The sequence below is a fragment of the Odocoileus virginianus genome, chromosome 2 (assembly GCF_023699985.2).
Source record: "Odocoileus virginianus isolate 20LAN1187 ecotype Illinois chromosome 2, Ovbor_1.2, whole genome shotgun sequence".
NCBI lineage: Eukaryota > Metazoa > Chordata > Mammalia > Artiodactyla > Cervidae > Odocoileus > Odocoileus virginianus.
The window spans coordinates 56,137,927-56,159,481 of NC_069675.1; the positions used below are offsets into that span (position 1 = coordinate 56,137,927).

At 35.3% G+C, this 21,555-nt stretch overlaps 1 protein-coding gene and 1 long non-coding RNA gene across 2 annotated transcripts in view; both read left to right on the plus strand.

Moving 5' to 3' along the window:
* Positions 1 to 20,356, plus strand: part of LOC139039175 (uncharacterized) — a 38,813-nt gene extending 18,457 nt beyond the window's left edge. The window contains exons 2-4 of the long non-coding RNA XR_011492434.1: positions 4,829 to 5,118; positions 16,030 to 16,180; positions 20,262 to 20,356. This is a non-coding gene — a long non-coding RNA (uncharacterized lncRNA). The remainder of the gene's footprint in view (positions 1 to 4,828; positions 5,119 to 16,029; positions 16,181 to 20,261) is intronic.
* The window catches only part of LRRTM4 (leucine rich repeat transmembrane neuronal 4), a 924,628-nt gene that overhangs the window by 637,075 nt on the left and 265,998 nt on the right, over positions 1 to 21,555 (plus strand). The gene's annotated exons all lie outside the window — the stretch shown is intronic.

The following is a 21,555-nucleotide window of genomic DNA, read 5'->3' on the forward strand; positions in this document are numbered from 1 at the left end:
GTAGATGCTCTTTGTTTAAGAAATAGAAATTCTCTGAAGAGCATGAGTGAAAAGAAATGAATATACAAGAAAATATTTTAAACATTTTGGGGGTTTGACCTATTTATTCATATGAGAAGTTGGACTCTCCAGATAGACTACCTGAATTTGTGTTTAAATTCTGATTCTTCTATTTACTACCAGTATAATCAAGAACATCACTTATCCTCTTTGAGCTTCCCACTCTCTGTGTGTAAGATTGGATATTATCTATGTGATTATAGAAGGATGTTATTCAATGAGCTGATATTTGTAATTTTCTTAGAATAATTCCTAAAATAGTATAAACTCCAAGTACATGTTTAATAATAATGACAATGACAATGATAATAGTAATAAGCAAATAAACTGAAATCTACAATTATCATGAATTTTAAAATTTAGTTATAAAAAATACATGAAGAAAATTCCATCAACAGGAAGAAAATGGCACAAAGAGCTCATACATAAAGAAACTGCAATTTTAATCTACAGGACTTTAAGAGAAGAGAAATTGGATTTGTTCTCTTTGCAAAAGTAAAGATATAAAAGAAGAAAAATTGAATATGTCCCCTTTGCAAAAGTAAAGGTTAGATATAAAAAAATTTAAATAAAAATTCAACTGAACACCAAATATGCATCAATTCTGTTCTAGGCACTGTGTTACCACTGTAGACAAGGTTTTGCTCTACACAGCAAAATTTCTTAGTGTAAGACAGTGATTATACAAGTAAAAATTAAAAATAATTAAATAAATGATACATATTTCAAAAAATTAACTAAATAGGACACATTAATATGGTGAAAAGTGACTGAAGGGAGAGGTATGAATTTAGATTCAGTCTTCCAGGGGACACCTCTGATGAGAGACCTTTTAAATAACCCTGAATAGCAAGAAGAAATCAGTCTGAAGAGGATGTGAGAGTATGGATGACAAGGGTGCATCAAGGGCAGAGAAAAAAAGAGCTCCTTGTTTCCAGGAAACACAAAGAGTACTGTGGTGTGAAGCCTTGGGAGTTTAAGCAGAAGAGTGACACATTTTTTTGTACATTTTTAAGAAGAATAATCTGATTTTTAAGAATAATAAGGCTGCAGAAGAGGCCAATATAAAAGCAAAAATGCTGCTTAGAAGGCAACAGTTAGAGTTCAGATGAATGATGGTTTCAGATGGAACAAGGTCAGCAGTGATGGTTATAGGGGGAAAAAAGGTCCACATGTTAAAATTTTTTATATATGGCTTGCAGTATTTGCTAAGGATCTGCATACAGGAAAAAAATGATCACTCCAGCCAGGAACTGGGCATCTACAACACATCTGTTAATAATGCATCACTTTTACAACTTCCTTTCATAGATGGGTAGACCCCCAACTTTCAGTCTCTCAGAGTCGCTTTGGGGTTCACAGCAAAAACTTTAAAAGCTTATTTGAAAAACAAACTAAGATATGCATTTGAAAAGAAGTCAGATATACATTTGAAGATGAGGAAAATCACAATATCATCTCAAAAGAATAGAGTGATATTAAAGATCTGCAAAGGTGATTAATTCAAAGAAGGTAAAATATTAAGCATGTGTTTTATACACTGGCTGGAAGAAAATCAATCATCATGAAAACAAATCTTTATTTGAAAATGCCAAGCATGAGAAGGCTCCAAAGAAACATTCTAACTTGGGGCAGAAGGGTTGAAGTGTTTAAGGAGGATTAGCAAGCAGGGTGGGCTTCCCAGGTGGCGCAGTGTTAAAGAATCTGCCGGCCAGTGCAGGAGATGTGGGTTTGATTCTTGGGTTAAGAAGATCCCCTGAAGTAGAAAATGGCAATCTGCTCCAGTGTTCTTGCCTGAAAAGTTCTATGGACTAAAGAGCCTGGCCAGCTATAGTACACAGGGTTGCAAAGAGCTGGACATGATTGAGCACAACCCACACACACACATAGCAGGCAGGACAGACAAGTGGCAGTTTGACTAGTTTCAGGGATAGTTCATCAGCGGTTCTTGAGAAGGAATTATTTGTGTAGATCACCAGTCATTGTTTATGCAACATGAATTTTGTCAAGAGGGGTAGGAGGTAGCAGTTAGGAGCTATGGTCATGTAAAAGAGGTAGTGGAAGAAACAGTTGCCAAAACAAAGGCACATGAAGCACTGTGGAAAATTCTCAATCCTTCAGTGATTCACATTGAGTCCTAATTTTTAATGGCGTCTATTGTACAGGAGGGGCTTATTTTTTAGTGGAGGTGAAAAGTGGCTATGAGGGTAAAGGAGAGTTCAGAGATAATGTTATGTTTTCCAGCTATTCATTGAGTCTAATCTTACTTTTTGTCCTCAAAGAAGTATTAGCAACAATTAATTCTATCATGCAGAGAAAGAGAATGCTTGATCCACAGTGATACTTCCTATCTACTGACAGCACACCACCCCCCACCCCCCACACACCATTACTTACATGCATTTGGTTTAGGAATGTTGTACTACACTCAGATAAGGTTGTCTTATGGAAGCAACACATTCCTGGGGGTAAAAACCCTGGCTCTCTAGTTACACTAATCATTTTGGATAACTTGCCAACTATTCAAGGGAAAATTGTGATTCAAAAGCAAAAAAAAAAAAAAAAAAATGAAATTCATAAGTTAATCTGAAGACTGGCTAGTTAAAAAAAAAAAAAAAAAAACTGTCTTTTCCTTCTGACCACAAGTCTTTGAATGTAAATTTCAAGGAGGACAGTTATAAGCTTCTCTGAAGTTGCTGCTTAGGTTTGACATCGAATTGGTGATGGACAGGGAGGCCTGGCATACTGCGATTCATGGGGTCGCAAAGAGTTGGACACAACTGAGCAACTGAACTGACTGACTGACTGACAGTCTAGTAAGTCAACTATTTGATTGGGCTGGGCTTACAGCCTCAGAGAGCAAGGCAGATAGCATTTATTAATTAGCTTGAATATACTGTCCATCTATTATTTTTGTTAGTCTTTGGGCTTAGGAAAAGTATTTTGTTTGTGTGGCTTAATTTTTAATGTTGTCTTTAGACTGTTCCCCTCTGAGGTTACCAGGCAGTAGATGGCCTCTCTCAGTACAAAGTGGAGATAGTGACTGCATTCTCAAGGACAAAGGGATTCTAGGGAGAAAGAACCAGGGGTTTCCTGTGTAAAACTTCCCTCTACTACCAGCATGTAAGGGCATGGGTTAACTTGAGGAGTGAAAAAATGGAACTTCCTGAGACAGGGAACAGAGCCCAAATGATGGCTATAGAGAAAACCAAGAAGATGAAAGAATGGCCGGAGTAATCTGTTATTCTATTACTCTTAAAATCTGCAATTTCCCAGGACAACTCAAGATATGTACCTCTCTTTTGCTCTGTGTCCCATGAATGATGGGACAATAAAGTGATTCCTCCCACCTCCTCTCATTTAGGACAGTCCAATGCTGCACCTTTGAAGTCTGCTATCCTTGAAGACAGTTAACAATATTGGGTTATAGTTGCCCCGCTGATCCCTTCACCTCTCACATAGCATAGATACCACCACAAAGACCGAGCGAACATAACCATGCTCAATCCTCCTACTAGCAGGTCTGTCACATCATCTCCCAGACTATATCAGTTATTAGAGCCCTTCAAATTTGAAAGGTCAGCATCTGTATGATAAAAAAAGACCATACAATTACTAGCATTTTATTCCTCCCAGAAATCCTTTAAAGCTGAGAAGAAGATAGACTGTATGCTCAGTCCAAAGGACTCTCTTGTGCCTCAGATGCCCCACAGGCTCATTCACAGTTTGTTTCAGGGTCATGCTTTCCACCTATGGACACACTTTCCCAGTCTTTCTCCAGCTCAGGTACTGTCTGAGGCTTTTGTCAATTCATCAAGGTAAATGGGGCTCAGAAACTGCCACCCTCCCCCCCGCAAAAAGAAGAAAGAAAAAAAATCACATCGTCTGTATTTTTCAGTCTACCTTCAGTTATGTGTAAAGAACAATCTATTGTACAGTTTTCTGGCTGAAAAAATGTTATTATCATCATCCATTTTTGTTCTTTCCATAGTATATAGAACTGTCACACTGCCCTTGTACACTTTTAAACTGTAACAACTTAGTTTTAAGGTACAATTGAAACCATCTGAAAATGGCATTTTGAAGCAGTTTTGTAAAAGTTTGGAATCTGTATTATATAACTGTTCAAAATGCTTTCTATTTGAGATCCTGAGACAAATGAGGAATGGTTAGAGCTACAGAAACTCTAAATGATGTGCTGTGAAAGACAAAATTAAATTCAACCTAAGCCAGTGGAGAAAATTCAATGTACCAGAAATATGTAGATTATTTGTACTGTATAATAGCTTAAATAATTCAAGTTATAAAGTCTGAAAGTTGAGGGAAATAGGGAAACCAAATGCCCTCTATTGCTCTCATGATCCGAAACGAGGTAGTTCTCTTTTAGCATGGGTAGGTTAAAAACATGTTATTTTATAAAACTGAGAGAAAATTCTAGTATCTCACATTATTATTTCAGACTCCTCACCAGCTATTTTGCTTTCTTTTGTGTTTTCTTTCTTGGAGTTAAGCATTTTTTATTGCCCTAAGATTGGCCCCCAGAGAAACTTAAGTCACAGTCATCATTACTATGTACCAGTTGCTCAAGTACATCTTGAGATTCTATCAAAATATTTTCTAAAACTGTTCTCTTGAGAATTGTATCTACTCACAGGATAGGAAACCAAGAGGAACACACATTAGGGCAAGTAGTTACAGTTCCTATGATGTTGAGTAATATTCTTTATGATTGTGGTTTAATTATGTTGATTTATTGATTCTGTTGCAGTTCTGTTTGAAAGTGTTTGGAGTTGAGTCTTACCACAAAGGGATTATAATTCAAGACTGACTAAAAGAAACTCTAACTTATGAAGAAAGGAGAAAAAAAAAGAAGAAAACTAAGGAAAGTGTAACTGAGGATATCACCAGTGACTCTTGTTTCACACTGATTCTTTCTCCAAAAGGATGGCCAATTAGAGCAATAGATGTCAGACTTCACCATGTACAAAAATCACCTGTGGAGAGGCTTCCTTTTGCTAAATCATCAAACTTACAGTGAAAAAACATTTATACCAACAGGTACACCAATATATTTACATACTTACAAAAACAAATAAAAACTGTCGCTATATTCAAACTGCATGGGGACCAAAAGAAAAAAAAGTCAGAACTGAGGACTGAGAGTGCTAATTCACTTCTAGAAATCATAATCAGGCAGATCATAAATATTTGAAGTCCTTTTAATTGAGTTTTGTAAGTTGACGGTTGCTTAGAGAGCATGGGATCAGAATGAGTGAAATTAGGTTAATTAAAAGTTTAGGCATTTTTGTAGTAAAACATTTTGAGAAATCCATCAGAAATATCTGGATCTGCATAAGTACAGAAAATAATTCAACAATACTTTATCCCTATGACTCTGGATTCTTCTTCTTTGACCAGAACCAACATTTACTGTTTAGACCACACATTTACCTGGCTTAATATGTGCTCTGATTGCTTTCTAGATACATTAAAATATTGATAAGTTCCTACAAGCACCTGCAAGAGTAAGTCTCTTAAAAAAAATGTTTTAGGTGTGACTGTTAGGTCAATAACTCAGTTATGCAGAAGAACATATTTTTCTATAAATACACAGTTTTATTTTTATATTTCATCTCAGCAGATTTTCAGGTAACTCTTCACCAGTCATTAACATCATTGTACATTTTCTCCTAAAGAATATTTCCAGAGGTTTATTCTTCTCAAGTCTCAACCCTACTCATTTGTACTTATAAGATTTTCACATTTTTCAGGCAAGAGATCAGTTGTATTAGGATTGTGCTTAGAAATTAATATAGCTTTATAATTATCCTTATTTTTTCTCTGTTAATTTTTGGTGATATTTGTTATTAAGCAAAATTTTATTTTACCCTATATAATCATTAAGACTTGGCCTCTCCCCGCAATTCTTCAAAGAAGTAACTACACTTCATATTTTTTTTTTACTCTGAAATATTTTTTTTCTGTTTTGGTAAGCTACAAAAATAGAATTTTATGGAACAGTAATCAAAATTATAGAAGCTGATACAACTTTCATTAGTAAAACACTGGGAATCTCATAATTACTCTTACCTTTATTTTAATTTTAGTTTTATTAATTTTAAAATCTCAGCTTTATAGAGGTATAATTGACAAATAAAATTATAACATAAAGTGGTGATTTCATATATGCATACTTGTAAAAGGATTCCCACTATTTAGTTAATTAATACATTCATCATAAGCCATATTTATCTTCTTTTTTTTCAATGAGAACATTTAAGTGCTACTGGCAAATGTCAGTTATGCAGTAGTGTTATCAATGATAGTAACCATGTTATACATGAGACCCTCACATATTATTCATCCTAAAGCTGCTATTTCCCACATTACAGCCCCTGTCAACCACTTTACTATTACCTGTTTCTATGCATTTGTTTTCTTTTCTTTTTTTTTTCTTTTCTTCTTTTTTAGATTTCACAGAGAAGTGAGACCATACAATATTCATCTTTGTCTTATTTTGTTTAACAGAACACCCCCCCAAGTTCCATCCATGTTATTGCAAATGGCATGAATTTTTTTCTTTCTCGTGGTTTACTAATATTCTACTTTATATATGTGAATCTTCATTCATTTTTTGATGGATGCTTAGGTTGTTTCTATATCTTGGCTCCTATGAATAATGCTGCAGAGAATTTGTAGTGCCGATATCTCTTTGAGATATTTCCTTTGGCCAGACATTCAGAAGTAGAAATCTAAATCATATGGTATTTCTATTTTTAATGATTTGAGGAATTTCCATAGTGTTTTCCATAATGGCTGCACCAATTTACATCCCCACCAACAACGTACAAGGGTTCCCTCTTCTCCATATCCCCAGTGGCATTTGTTTTTTGTACATTTTTATGATGATAGCCATTCTGTCAGATGTAAGGTGCTATCTCATTGTGGTTTTGATTTGCAATTCTGTGATAATTAGTGATGTTGGACAGCTTTTTTGTTGTTGATTAGTTGCTAAGTTGTGTCTAACTCTGTGACCCCATGGACTATATCCCACCAGGCTCCTCTGTCCATGGGATTTCCCAGGCAAGAATACTGGAGTGGATTTTGATTTCCTTCTACAGGGTATTGTCCCAACCCTGGGATTGAACCCATGTCTCCTTCATTTCCATTTAAAGTTCTCTTGTCTCCTTAGGTAGGTTTATTTCCAAAATATACAAGCAGCTTATATATCTCAATATCAGAAAAACAAACCATCAACCCAATCAAAAAGTGGGAAAAAAGACCTAAACAGACATTTCTCTAAAGAAGATATACAGATGGCTAACAAACTCATGAAAAGATGCTCAACATCAGTCATTATTAGAGAAATGCAAATCAAAACTACAATGAGATACCACCTCATACCAGTCAGAATGGCCATCATCAAAATGTCTACAAACAATAAATGCTGGAGAGAGTATGGAGAAAAGGGAACCCTCTTGCACTGCTGGTGGGAATGTAAATTGATACAGCCACTATGGAAGATGGTATGGAGATTCCTTTAAAAACTTGGAATAAAAATACCATATGACCCAGCAATCCCACTATTAGACATATACCTTGAGGAAATAAAAATTGAAAAAGACACATGTACCCCAATGTTCATTGCAGCACTATTTACAATAGCTAGAAGATGGAAGCAACCTAGATGTCCATCAACAGACGAATGGATAAAGAAGCTGTGGTATATATATATACAATGGAATACTACTCAGCCATAAAAAGAAACACATTTGAGTCAGTTCTAATTAGGTGGATGAACCTAGAGTCTCTTATACAGAGTGAACTAAGAAAGAGAAATATAAATACCATATAGTGATGCATATATATGGAATCTAGAAAGATGGTACTGATGAATTTATTTTCAGGGCAGCAGTGGAGAAACAGACATAGAGAACCGATCTATGGATATAGACATGGACATGGGGCGGGAGGGGAGGACAGAGAGGGTGAGATGTATGGTGAGAATAACATGGAAATTTACAATACCATATATAAAATAGATAGTCAATGGGAATTTTGTATGACTCAGGGAATTCAAACAGGGACTCTGTGACAATCTAGAAAGATGGGGTGGGGAGGGAGATGAGAGGGAGGTTCAGAAGAGAGGGGGCATGGGAGTACCTATGGCTGATTCTTGTTGATGTATGACAGAAAATCACAAAATTCTGTAAAGCAATTATCCTTCAATTAAAAAAATAAAGTGGCCAAAAAAGCAAGGTCAGAGATGGGTGTGATTAGTTATTGCACACTTAGTGTCAGAATCCTTTGTTTTTGTTCCTGTCCACTTAGGTCAGGTCATGATGCTCCTGCAAACCTCCAATAAAACAAATGTTATTCTCTGTCCTACAAATTTTATCTCTTTATGAATGGACTCTTACAGGTCAGAACCCTAAGAATCAGCTATCCTGTGTATTTCAGGCTATTAGACAACATTCTTTTACAAAAGGTGCAGAGCCAGCATGACTAAGCACCAGCAACAGTGCACAAAGGTTAAAGTAAAAAAACAGATCTAATACAGAGTCAGATATGTTCTTTCTTGTTACAATTGCTCCAAAAAGAATTCTGCTAAACTTCATGAGCTTTTGTAACTGTGTCCATGTAGACTGAAAACTGTTGACCTGTTATCTTTTTGTGTGTATATATGTGGAGAATAAGATAGAATTCGTATATTGAGGAAAGGCTCAGTTCCTTGAACTGCCTTCTGCTGGGAATGATGAGTCACTCATTGAAGGGCATGTAATAAGCAATTGACCAGAAGACATTGAGTCAACTTCTAATAAAGTAGCAATAGATCTCTTTCACTACATGTTGTCACCCAAGTGTGAAATTCTCATGTCCAAGCATATGGCCTTTCTTCTACCTCACACTTCTCTAAGACTGTTCATAATGAAGTAAATATGACCCGAATTTGATAGCATATTGCTAGTTATTCAACTCATTAGTCAATTCAACTTCATGAGAATAGTTCAAAACATACATTTACACAATACAATCTATATATTATTAATGGAACTTCTATAGTCAGGCAACTCAAGATGGCCGTTTTCTTGCTCTCTGTACATCCCCTGCTCAACCAGTGCTTGCTTCACCTCCACACTATTCTCATGACACACCTATGTGTGTCCTTCCTATGTGCCTGCCCCAGGCCCCAGCTACTGGTTGCTCTTAATAAAGGGGCGGTGAGGGGCATGCCTCTCTACTGTTTCCCTGGTAACTAATAAGCCCACCTGACATCAGTTTCCAGATAACTGGTGAACAGCCACCCCACCCATCCCCACAGAAGTGAAGACTGATAGCATGTCCTGCCCATTATCTGCTGCACCAAGTCTCTCCAGGATCTTGCTTCAGATTTTAAATTCCCCCATCCATTAAACCACTGATGTCTCTGTTACTGACTCTGGGCTCTTTCTTCAGTCTTGAAGTTGGAAAAGCACAGGATTTGTATGTCTGTGGAGTGCAGCCCAGCAGAGCTCTTATTGGAAATGAAAATAAAGAACAATGATCTTACAAATGAGCATAATCATAGCCTAGAAGATAAATAAGATTGTTTCTAGTGCCTTCCTGTCAGTCCCACAGAATTTTTTTCTCTTTGATAAGAAATGAGAAAGAAACCACTGGGTTCTGCCAAGAAATGTCCCATATTCTTTCTAGGTATGCTGTTCCACAGTTACTCCAAGCTCTTTTAGTTCTTCCCACATCTTTAAGGAAATTTTTACACCAGAACCAGTTACCAGTCTCCATAATCAAATATAGCACAAATCTTAGAATGCAATAAGCATTTCCTTATTTTTTCCTTATAGGAATCAGAATTCTCTCACAAGTATCCTCACAGGTTTAAGCTGGTGTTGTCCTTTTCCAGCTAGTGACTAAGAATATTTGACACTTCGTAATTTTTCCTCAGCTAAGAGTACAGGCTGAAATTCCTCTGCACTTAAGACACTACCTAGCACATATTAAGCACTAAATTGCTATGTGCTGAATAAGTCAATAAATCCCACTCAATGTCTTTGTTTTTATTGCAGCATAGTTGATGTACAATATTTATAAGATTCAGGTGTTCAGCATGGTGTTTCACAATTTTAAACATTATATTTCACTTTATATGTGTGTGTTCTCAGTTGCTCAGTCATGTCAACTCTTTGCAACCCTATGGACTGTAGCCCAATAGGCTCCTCTGTCCATGGAATTATCCATGCAAGAATACGGAGGTAAGTTGCCATGTATTTCTCCAAAGGATATTCCTGAACCAGGGATTGAACCCATGTCTCTTTTGTCTCCTGCATTGACAGGTGAATTCTTTACTGCAGGGCCACCTGGAAAGCCCATATTTCATTTATAGTTATTATCAATTTTTGGCTGTTTTCCCTATGTTGTGCAAAATATCTTTATAGCTTATTTATTTTATACATAGCAGTTTGTACCTCTTAATCCTTTATCCTTTTCTTGCAACCCCATAGCTGGTAATGGTTAGTTTATTCTCTATATCTGTTAATATGTTTCTTTTTTGTTGTATTCACTAGTTTGTTTTATTTTTCAGATTCTACATATAAGTGATATCATATAACACTTGTCTTTGTCTGAATTATTTCCTTAATCATAATACCCTCCAAGTGCATTCATATTCTTGCAAATGACAATTATTTTTTCTTTTTGAAGCTGAGTTGTACTCTATTAATATCTATCTGTCAATCTATTTATCTATCACATCTTCTTTGTCTATTTATCTGTTGATGGACACTTTAGTCCACATGGTTGCTTCCATATCTCGGCAATTGTAAATGATGTTGCTATGAACACTGGGATTCATTTAACTGTTTGAATTATTGTTTTCTTTTTTCTGTGTACATACACAAGAGTAGAATTGCTGGATTGTATGGTAGTTCTATTTTTATTTTAATATTTTTAAGAGCCTATGTACAGTTTTCCATAGTGACTGTACCAATTTACATTTCCACCAACAGTGAACAAGAGCTCCCTTTACTCCACATCTTCTCCCACATTTATTGTTTGTGGTCATTTGATGATAGCCATTCTGACAGGAGGGAGGCGATACCTCACTTTGGCTTTAATTGGTATTTCTCAGAACTTAATGATGGTGAGCATTTTTTCACCTGTACACCTGTATGTCTACTTTTAATTATTTGTTTTTGTTTTTTTCTTTTTTGAAGCTCAGTTTCCGAGCTATTTATATATTTTGTATATTAACCTCTTATCAGGCATATTATTTGAAAATACTTTCTCCCATTCAGTAGGCTGTCCTTTGGTTTTGTCAAAGATTTCCTTTGTTGTGCAAAAGCTTTTAAATTTAATTAGGTCTCATTTGTTTATTTTTGCATGTATTTCCTTTGCTTTAGGAGACATATCCAAAAACCTACTGTTAATATTTGGGTCAAAGAATGTTCTATGTTTTCTCCTAAAAGTTATATTTTCCAGTCTTACATTTAGATCTTTAATCCATTTTCAGTTTATCAGTGTATGTGATAGTAGAGAAGATTCTAATTCCATTTTTTTATATGTAGTTGCCCAGTTGTCCCAGTATAACTTATTGAAGAGACTGTCTTTTCTCCATTGTATATTCTTGCCTCCTTTATCAAAGGTTAATTAGCCATAAGTGCCTGGGTTATTTCTGGCCTCTCTATACAGTTCTGCTGTTCTGTCTGTTTTGATGCCATTACCATACTGTTTTCATTACCATATCTTTGACGGATAGTCTGAAGTCAGGAAGCATGATTTCTCCTGCTCTGTTTGTCCTTTTTAAGATTGTTTTGTCTATTGGAGGTTTTTTGTGTTTCTGACACAAAAATTTTTAATTTATTTGTTTTAGTTCTGTGAAAATACCCTTGATACTTTGAAAGGAATTATATCAAATCTGTCTGTTGCTTTTATAAGAGTGGTCATTCTATCAATTCATTTTTACACACACTGAAGTATAAAAATCTAAAGTTATTTACAATACCTGTCTTACTCCTCTTTAGACTTTACTCTCTAGGTTCCCCCATCCATATTTTATGTTATTGTTATATATATATATATATATATATATATACATATATATATATAAATTATATTTTCAACATTGCCTCTTTCATGTCTAATATCATAGTTCTCCCTCTGTATTCACATGAGCATTTGTTTATGAAAAATAATTTTAGTATTTAAAATCTGATGTTTTATTTTAAACCACACTTTTAAATGGTATTTTAGTGGAGTGAAGAATTCAAGATTGGCTAAGATTTCCTTCCAGACCTCTGAAAGTAATACTCAATGGTTTTGGCAGTTTTGATTACTACTGAAAGAATTATATCAATAATTTTGATTCCTATGTAGGCATTCTGATTTTTCTTTCTAATAGCTTTTAAAATTATTTTTAATCTTTTCTTTTTGGTAGTTTCACAATGCATTATGTGTACATGTATGATTACTTTTATTTATCTCATCAATATTCTTTGGCTTTATATCTGATGATTCAACTCTTTCATTGATTCAGAAAATAGCTCTGTCTTTGTTTCTTTAAATATTACCTTACCATTTTCTCTTTTTTCATTTTTTTGAAAATTATTTTATTGATATGTCAACAAATCTAAACCATATTCTATTTTTCTTAATTTTTTTTCTATATTCCATTTTGGTCATTTCCTCATTATTATGTTACAGTTTGATAATTATCTCTACTTCAGTGGCCCGTTCAAAACATTACATTTATTTCTTTTTCTGATAATATTTAAAATGTATAGGATTTCTATCTGGTACTTCTATATCTCAATTTATTCCTGATACATATCTACCTATTTCTTCATAATTTTCTATGATGACACATGAATGCTATTCTTTCCTTTACCCCTTTAAGGAAATTCATTTAAGAGTCCTATTTTTCCAAAGATTACTACCTTATCTCTGTGCTTTCAGAAGTTAATCTCCCATTTGTTGAGTTACCTGACCACTTTACATTTTTTTAGTTTTTCTTTGTGTTTTAGACCCTGATATACCACTTCATCTTGAACAAGTATTTGTGTTAATATGTATACAACATTTATTTTTTTAATTCCTATACTCATATATTTGTGATCAGTGGTTTCTGCCCTGAAAAATGATATGTTACATTTAAAATCAATTCTTAAGTTTGAGTTTCAGGGTTCTTACCCAGCTGAGATATCAGAGTTCTAACTCATAAATCCAAATGGATTAACCCTGGGACTAGTTAGGTGGATATCTCTGTTTCCTCCAGTTTTCCTAGAGCAGCCCCAGATAGTAAACTGTAGCTTTTCTACATTTACTTTTGTGAATGATTTGTAATTTCAACCTGGCTCTTGCCCATTGTCACACAGAGTAGAAATGGGGGAAGAACAAATTCAAAAGCCCAAAAGGTATGCACCAACTCATTCCCTCAAGCTATGAGGGCCATGACTACACCTAAGCAGGCTCTCCTCAGTGGTCTGGTGTCTGAAAAGACTTCAGTTCATTTCAGTTCAGTCATACATTCCTGCCGGACTCTTTACAACTCCATGAACTGCAGCACAACAAGATTCCCTGTCCATCACCAACTCCCAGAGCTTGCTCAAACTCATGTCCATCGAGTTGGTGATGCCATCCAATAATCTCAACCTCCATCATTCCCTTCTCCTCCTGCCTTCAATCTTTCCCAGTATCAAGGTCTTCTCTAATGAGTCAGTTCTTCACATCAGGGGGCCAAAATATTGGAGCTTCATCTTTAGCATCAGTCCTTCCAATGAATATTCAGAACTGATTTCTTTTAGGATGGACTGGTTTGATCTCCTGTAGTCCAAGAGATTCTCAAGAGCCTTCTCCAACACCCCAGTTCAAAAGCATCAATTCTTCAATGCTCAGCTTTCTTTATGGTCCAACTCTCACATCCATACATGACTACTGGAAAAACCATAGCTTTGACTAGATGGACTTTTGTTGGCAAAGTAATGTCTCTGCTTTTCAATAATGCTGTCTGGGTTGGTCATAGCTTTTCTCAAAGGATCAAGTGTCTTTTAATTTCATAATTTCATGGCTGCAGTCACTATTGCAGTGATTTTGGGGCCCAAGAAAATAAGTCTCTCACTATTTCCATTGTTTCCCCATCTATTTGCCATGAAGAAATGGGACTGGATGTTATGATCTTAGATTTTTGAATGTTGAGTTTTAAGCCAACCTTTCACTCTGCTCTTTCATCTTCATCAAAAGGCTCTTTAGTTCCTCTTCTCTTTTTGCCATAGAGTGGTGTCATCTGCATATCTGAGGTTATTGGTATTTCTCCCAGAAATCTAGATTCCAGCTGTGATTCATCCAGCCTGGCATTTCACATGATGTACTCTGCATATAAGATAAATAAGCAGGGTGACAATGTACAGCCTTGACGTACTCCTTGCCCAATTTGGAACCAGTCTGTTGTTCCACGTCCAGTTATAGCTTCTGCTTCTTGACCTGCATACAGATTTCTGAGGAGGCAGGTAAGGTGGTCTTGTATTCCCATATCTTGAAGAATTTTCCAGTTTGTTGTGATCCATACAGTCAAAGGTTTTAGGGTAGTCAATGAAGCAGAAGCAGAAGTTTTTCTGGAATTCTCTTGCTCTTTCTCTGATCCAGTGAATGTTGGCAATTTGGTCTCTGGTTCCTCTGCTTTTTCTAAATCCAGCTGGTACATCTAGAAGTTCTTGGTTCCTGTACTGTTGAAGTCTACCTTGGCGAATTTTGAGCACTATTTTGCTAGCATGTGAGATGAGCACAATTATGCAGTCATTAGAACATTGTTTGGCATTGTCTTTCTTTGGGATTGAAATGAAAACTGACTTTTCCAGTCCTGTGGCCCTGCTGAGTTTTCCTAATTGCTAACATATTGAATGCAGCACTTTAACAGCATCATCTTTTACTATTTGAAATACCTCAGCTAGAATTATATCACCTCTACTTGCTTTTTTCATAGTGATGCTTCCTAAGGCTTACTTGACTTTGCACTCCAGGATGTCAGGCTCTAGGTGAGTGATCATACCATTGTGATTATCTGGGTCATTAAGTTCTTTCTTGTATAGTTCTTCTGTGTATTCTTGCCACCTCCTCTTAATATCTTCTGCTTCTCTTTAGTCCATACCATTTCTGTCCTTCATTGCACCCATCTTTGCATGTAATGTTCCCTTGGCATCCCTAATTTTCTTGAAGAGATCTCTATTCTTTAAATGGTACAAATGAACTTATTTACAAAATGGAAACAGTCACATATATAAAAAACAACATTATGGATGCTGAGAGTGAAAGAGGTAAGGGGTAAGTGGAGAGACTGGGATTAACACATACACACTACTATATGTAACATAGAGAACTAACAAGAACCCACCGCATAGCACGAGGAACACTACTCAGTACTCTGTAATGACCTATTTGGGGAAAGAATCTAAAAAGAGTGCATATACATATTACATAAAACCGTGTCATTTTGCTGTATAGTAGAAACCAACAAAACATTATAAAGTATAATTCAATAAAATTTAATTAAAAAAAACAGAAAGCTAAAGGATCACACACAAAAAAAGAGAGAGACTGTTATCCTGGGTCCCTTAGTACTGTGTATCGAAAACTTTAACAAGCATATTCTGAACACAGTAAGAGAGAGAGGTTTCATGTTAAGCTACTAAGAGTTTGGAGTTGTTATCCCATCATGACTTAGAAAACTTAAAATTATGAAGGGAAAAATAATCAATAGAAACTCATGCATTTTCTTTCTGGGCCCCATTGAATAATTCTAAACATTCCCTGAGACGTACTGGCTCTCCTTTGAAAACCACTACTTTTGAAATCACCTGGTGAACGTGAGAGACTAAACTGACTACAGGCCAATTGTAGAACTTCTTCTTTAGAGTTCTAATTGTTAAAGCATAAACGTATAACACATTACTTAGTACTGAATAGTTCATATGCTGTTACCAGGTGAAGTGTGGGTGCCTGATATGTTGCTGATCCTATTCGTGATGCCAGTTATCTTGCTGTTCACATTGTTCATACTGTTTGCTGAACCCAGGGTAGGGAAGGCTAGAGCTAAGAAGCTGGAAGAAGATGCTAGGAGCCACAGGAAACGCAGGTATGTTTATTCTCTCCTGGCTGATGCAGCAGCTGTAGCAGCAGGCATAGCGTAACCTAACACAACACAACCTCTTTCCTGGCTACACGGCAGCAGTAGCAGTAGACACACTATGTTCTCTCCTCTGTGGCTGACCCAAGGGGCACAGCCATGAGGCAGCAGTAATGCCACCACTTTTTAGGTGGAGCTCGAGTATGCATATAGTACAAAGTAGCTCATGAACAAGCAAGTACCTCGTGACATGCATGCGCAGTGCTTTAAAACATCTCAGCTGTTTTAGTTATTATTTACAAAATGTGGGGTGAGAGAGCCTGAACATGCCATCTTGGCTAATTTGCTCTCTCCCCACACTGCTCCGCATGTAATAAATTCTGGCATTCTGACTTCGACCAAATATTACACATCCCTTGGTTATAAAAGTAAACATCACTTCTTAATAGCAGGAAAATGTAACAACTGATAATGCATAATTTATTTAAGGACAATTCTTACATGGAATTTATAAAGTACCGGTAACCACATAAGTAAAATCAGAATAATTCCTACTAACCCATATCACTCTTCCCAAGTTTGGATTTGATCTTTTTCCTTTGCTTTGTGCAGAGACAACAGAGGAACATTTTTTGGAGCAGTTTCTTTCTACCACTGGCTGTTGACTTTCAAATAAATATGAGATCAAAATAGCCCCTAGGATCTAGTTTTTAAAATATCCTCTGTGATTACCTTACAAATTGAGGATGAGACAGTGTATTTTTCAAGTTTATTATAGTTGCAAATCATAGAAACCAAAATCAAATTAGCTAAAACAAAAGGAATGTAATGGCATATTTAACTACAAAGTCCAAGGATTAAAACTTGCTCCAGACATGGCTCAATCCAGGAGAGCAAAAAATATAATTTATCTTTTGTTCCTTCATCCCTTGGCTCAGATTTTGTCTATTGATTTCATTCTCAAACACTTACTATGTGTGCTAGGATACTGTGTCAGGTCACTCTTGTCTTCCACTTCTCAGAAGTTGAAGTTCTTCAACTTCTGAGATTTTAGTAACAAGAGATAGCTTACATATTACTACCTACCAAAAGTACTCAGATTGACTACAGTGGACTATATGCCTACTCTGAGGAACTAGAAACACAAACAAGTAATTTTGCTTTTGATTTTATAGAACAGGGGGAACTTTCAAACGGAAAATACAAGAGTAACACAGAAATGGGTAGAATTTGCCTTATGTAGGGAAAACCTCTGATCTAGATTTTGCAGTCTTTATGCACATCAGGTCTCCAAAATGAATGTACCTACTAAATTTTCAGTTAAAGTCTATGAGAATATCCTTTGTTGCTGAATCTCTTGTAGCCCAATCCGTTTATTAATTGATACCAGAAGAGAAAATACTCATACTTAACTTTCCAAATAATAGATTTTTAAGTGTACACTCTTTAAGAGTTCAAGTCAAGCAATGAAAATTCAAATCAATATGCCGAAGGAACATTTTAGAACACGTGGTATTGCTGAAGTACAAAGGATAGAGTCCAGTGGAAATCTAAAGCTAAGATTATTTAAAATATAACAAATCAGTCATATTTTTGGATGATAAAGCAGTTGATAAAATTTAAACTTACAATGTGAATGGAGGGTCAAAGGATTTCATGACTTACTAGATCCAGCCAAGTGGAAGATTATGAATTGAGACCTTAGAGTTTCAGCAGTTGAATTATTTGTTTTCACCTCTTTGAAACCTCTGAACAAGTATGTGAGTTGGGTGAAGTGGGATAGATTCATTCTTTACTGGGTGTTTATTAATGATTCATATTCTCTTTCAATATTCTCTTTTATCATTAAAAGTGTCAAGCATATGGTGTGCTAATAAAGCTACCATAATATACTAAGACTATGCCATTTAAAAAGCTAGCTTTTGGCTGAAAACAAAAAACAAAGCATCTGATTTCATCTCCGGTTTTGATTGCCTCTCATACATTACTCAGCAGCTTCTAACTTCCTGAACTCCTTAACAGAAACTTCAATCATGCAGCAAAACTTTTGACACAGCAGAATTTTCACTAACATCCTTTCAGCTGACAACTTCTGTTTCAGGAGGGGATCTCACACTCTGCTTTGGGTTATTAAAGCTAATTAAAATGACGACCCTTGTTTGCCTTAGAGACTCAAGGTCTCTGGAAGGGGCAACCTATTCCTTCTCAATCTTCTCTTCCTTTTCTATGGTATTGGAAGAAGAAAGAAAGGAAATGCTCTCCCACTGGGACTCTAAGTGGAAAGCAAATCTCTCTGGGAATACTTTCTAAAACAGAGGAGGCAATTTCTCAATTTACTCCTAAGGAAACACTATCCCACCTATTAATTCACAGCTGGGAACTTTTTAGATATATACAACTTTTACATTTTTCTAATAAAAATCTTCTTACCAGTTTTCTAATTGGGAATTCATCATATATATATATGCAATAGTTTCAAACAAAAATTTAAAGAGTTTGCTGAGAGTATCCACATTTTGATAAAAGGTAAAAAAATATATTTTTGGAGGAAAATTATGAGAGGAGCTGCTTGAAGTTACAAGTTTTTAAAAGACTCAAATGCATATAATACATTCTAAATTTAAAATACTTTCAATGTCTATGATGTTATATTACTTAATTTTCCCAAAATTCAGAAGAAAAATCCTTATATTATTTCTAAAATTAATAATTCTTATTTTGTCAAACCTCCATTTCATTATCTATTTATACAAATCTAAATGTAATATTCTCATTCCAGTTTTTTAATCATATTAACTTGAGAGTAAACAATATATTTAGGAATGATCCAGCATGCAAGTGACAGCAAATCCAATCAACATGAACTTAAACAAGTAGGAGTTTACCTTTCGACATAAAAATTTTGAGAGCAGTTTAGAGCTCATTCAGTGGCTCCACAATATCCCTAATATGTAAGTCTTATGCTCCTTTTTGATTTACTGACCTGACTGTGTTGGTCCTTGGGCTCCGGTTGTAAGAAGTCTTCCCTGCCTTTAGCATCACATCCCAGTTTAAGGCGGGAAGAAGAAAGGGAAGTGAAGTCGTTCAGTCATGTCTGACTGTTTGCAACCCTATGGACTGTAGCCTACCAGGTTCCTCTGGCCATGGGATTTTCCGGGCAAGAGTACTGGAATGGGTTGCCATTTCCTTCTCCAGGGGATCTTCCCAACCTGGGGATCGAATCCAGGCCTTCCATATTGCAGGCAGACACTTTACCATTTGAACGAGAGAAGCCTCTAGGAAGAAGAAGGTGGTGAAGAAAGGCTTCTGACTGAGTATGTCAAATTCAGACATACTTCTCAGTCAAAAGTCTCATAACTCAAAATGTTATCACATGGCCACCATGCATATAAGTCATCTCAAGGGAATAAGTGTGTAGAACAGTGAAATCTATGTAACAGTGTCTGCTATAAATCTATGTAACAGTGTCTGCTATAAATCTCTGTTGCTTATTTTCATAGACATGTACTACATTGTTCCTTAATTCTAAAAAGAATAAAATCTACATATTTTTTAAATGAAGAATTACTGAATCTGAGAAACAAATTTCAGTCAATGTGTACTAACAGTAAATATATTTCACACTCAAAAGCAACTGTTACTAAATTAATAATGCATCTGGGAGCTGAGACAACATGTCTCAAAGGAACCACAGTATGTTAGTTCTTGGAGGATCCTTTTGCATTGTATGTTTCTACTTTTCTAAAATGAGATTAGTAACATTTTAGCATGGTAAATTTCCTTTAAATTGTAAATAACTCTTAATTGTCTAGGTAACCAACCATGTGTTGAATCTTAATTCAGATAATGATCACAAGAAGCAGATTGCACTGGGAATCATCCTGCTGTTTTCAAATGGGTGTTGTACAATTTCTGTTGCTTCCCATCTTAAGACATATACAAAGATAATAGGTGCATGCCAATTAACAGTGAAACTTTCATGTGGACCCAATATCACTATTTTTATTGGATTTTTATCTATAAACTAGGTCATGATGAAGACAGACAAATTTAAAAATTTTTTATGGCCTCATATTGTTTCATCTCACAGAAATGATATGCAGAGTTGGATTACATGAAGATGATTGAAACAATCCCCAAGTCACTTTCTTTCTCAAGTATGATTTTGAAGAATACAATATAAACACAAGAATACAATATAAATAAAATACAAGTATAAACTATGAAACATGACTGTTCAGTGATGTACTTCTAAGAGTCTAGAAAAATGAGGTGGGAACTGACAGCCAATTTGGATTTTTCTGCTCCATTCTATATTGATCATTTTCTTGTATATTTGGGCTTATTAAAGTTTTCCTGAATTGTATAGCAATCTTCCTATGCAGGCAGAAATAAATGGTCTCTTTCATTTTAATGGTTTGCTGGAATTAAATGGACTACTTAAAATCTTTTGAGTATAATGGTACCATCCTATAGTCAAAGGACTTAAGTATGAACTTATATTTAATTTGATGCGTGACTTCAAGTAAATTATTTAATTGCCAGAGTCCCAATTTACTTATCTGCATTTGTAGCCTAAGAAAACTTGTTTGAGAAATGCTTTTCATCTTGTCATAGAAAGCCCACAGTAGTAGGCATAAAATTGAAAAATGAATAAAACTTACAACTTTTAATACCTCATTTCACTTGCTTTGAAGTAAGGGGTTAAAAGTGCTTTCTATTTTTGCAAGTTAATTTAAACATTGGCTTTCATAATTTATCCTGTTTTTTTAATTTACTCCTGAATCTGTTTCAAATTAAACCTTTAAACCCTTCTGTTCAACTCTGGATTTCACCCATGCTCCTTTGGTCTCACTGGATCTGTGCTTGATCTACATACACAAGCAGCAGCATCTGGAATAGGTCACATTTCATCACTCAACTCAATTTCCCCTAGTTGGTCACATCTCACCCATAAAAGGTCAAGAATTATGCAAATGTGCTTTTTTTTTAATCAACCTTGACATGAGTGTAATAGATTTCAAATTCCTCTCTTCTTTCTATTTAATTTAAATCCCTTTAAAGAGACTGATGGCTTTAAAATAAAATCTTTATGTGGTTAAAAACATTTTCCATTTTGCAGCATTGGGATTTTCAGAGTGAAATAATATAAATGTTAGAAATATTCTAAGAATTCATATTATTTTGATGATTTTCCTTCTCACTGGGGCTTCTTACTTTTTTGTATTTAAATGCAATGAGACTTTGAGTGAATCACTGGAGGCTGATAGCAGACTTTCTTCTAAGGATCAGATAACTAGATAAGTAAAAGAAATAAGGCAGATGTCATTTCATAATAATATTTGTGAATGTGTAATACAGTCAGACTAGGATTGATGATATAA